Here is a 2,247-nt window from a genome sequence, read left to right as displayed (position 1 = left end):
AGGCTCGTCAGCCTTTGTATACAAATTGCCTAAAGGAACAACAAAGCAAAGCATAGACTACGCCATTGAGTTGATTGTTCGTGCATATAGGAAAGTTCCTGACGGTTTAGCTGTTGGAGATTTCTTCCTTGGTGAACTAACACAGCTATATCCGAACGTAAATCTTGAAATATGTCGCCATTTTGTGTTGACGCGAAAAGAGTCGGCACCAGCGGGCGCTACCCTTGACCCCGCGGATGAAAGCTCGTGCGTGAATATCTCTACAAACAGTGATAATGTGAGTCAACTAGATCATGCCTCAAAAGTGATTAAATCTTGTCTTCTTTGTGACCTAAGGTTAAACAGTGATGAGGAGGGTTGCATTTGCATGCGTTGTAAATGCATCAACAATAGAATCGACCAATTATCCTCTGATCTTCAGAGAGTACAGCATGCAGTCGAGGCTATCCTTGACCGTCCAGGACAAGAGCCTGCATCTACATCTCATCCTCATGCTACTTTTCAAACTGTAGGTGCAAAGGATGGAGCCCAAAGATCATCAACGCCTAATATTCCATCCAAGCCTAAATCATCGGGGCCACCACGTCATCCTCACAACTCACTGTCGACTGATCGCTTTCTCCATCAACAGCCACATCAACAGATTAGACAGCAACCTGCTCGCCAGACCCAGCCTCAGGCTCAACCTCACCCCCGTCAACAGAGCAGAGCCCAATACCATGACCAACGACAAATGGGGCAGCAGTTTTTACCATCATCGCATCAGCCTCAGCCGTCAGTCGCCCCCATTGGAAATCCTCAACCAGCACCACCGGGGATCTCAGACTTCCCCCCTCTTCCAGCACCACCGGGGATCTCAGACTTCCCCCCTCTTCCAGCACCACCGGGGATCTCAGACTTCCCCCCTCTTCCAGCACCACCGGGGATCTCAGACCTCCCCCCTCTTCCACATCAACCTCTGCAAAGGCGGCCATACTCACAGCCTGCAAGAAGCCTAACTTCAAACCAAACCTATGACGCCAGAAACCCAACTTCAAACCAAACCTTTGGCTCCAGATCGCTGAGCTTACCTGTCATTCCACCTGGCCTGCCTCGCTCGTTCAGCAATGAAATCCACACACACCCGAGAATTCCACCTCCATTCCCATTTCAACAGAGTAACTACTTCTCAAATCCGGAGGGAAAGTCGTTTGCATCCGTTGTACAACTTCCACCCTTGTCAAACAACCTGACTGGAACATGCTACTTCTGTAATGAACCAAACCATCGCTCTCATGTGTGCAGGCATGGAATGTATCTACGATGTTATCGCTGTTCACAATACGGTCATAAATCCAAATCTTGTCCGTATTAGCTCTTGGGCCAGGAAGAGAGTGCCAATGAAATCTTTCCTGAAGACCTTCCCCTGATTGAAGCTCTTTCTGACAAATCTTGCCCTGTAGATGAAATAATTCAGAATGATTATGACAAATGTCAAAGTTACTTAGATTCTGTAAGTGGTCTCAAAGTTGGTCATTTAAATGTTAGAAGTTTGGTTGATAAAATTGATGAGATAAGATTTTTATTATATAAATTGGATTTTGATGTGTTTTGTCTTTCAGAAACTTGGCTTAATAATTCTGTTAGTAATGAACAATTATGCACAGAAGAGTATTCAGTTTTCCGCAAGGATAGGAAAGAAGAAAAAAGAGGTGGTGGTGTTTGCATATTTGTAAAAAAATCAATTTCATGTAACCCAAGATGTGATTTAGAACACCCTACACTTGAGTCGATTTGGATTGAAGTGAGTCTAAGTAAAAATGAAAAGATGTTATTGGCATGTTTTTATCGTCCTCCAAACTCAAAGAGTATTTTTCTTAATGAATTTATTGATTGTTTAGAGAAAGTTGTAACTGAAATGAAAGCCATTGTTATCTTGGGCGATTTTAATGTTGATTATATATCCCCCAATTTGTCTGGAAATAATTTCAAGGAAACAGTTGAAAATTTATTCATGTTAACTCAATTGATCACTAAGCCAACTAGAGTCACCACCTCCTCTTCTAAGTGTCTTGATCTTATTTTAAGCTCTATTCCTGAAAAGCACTTATTGAGTGAAGTTGGTCAAATAGCCCTCAGTGATCATTATCTTATTTATACTGTGATAGGTGTGCAGAATCCACCGAGTAAGCATAAAATGGTAATTTATCGTAGTTATAAGAAATTTGATAAGGATTCTTTTCTGTATGATATAGGAAAATCTGATAT

Source organism: Diadema antillarum, unplaced genomic scaffold, assembly GCF_040938485.1.
Source record: "Diadema antillarum isolate AM-2024a unplaced genomic scaffold, OU_Dant_1.0 seq00000024_RagTag, whole genome shotgun sequence".
Taxonomy (NCBI): Eukaryota; Metazoa; Echinodermata; class Echinoidea; order Diadematoida; family Diadematidae; genus Diadema; species Diadema antillarum.
This window is presented reverse-complemented; position numbering follows the sequence as displayed.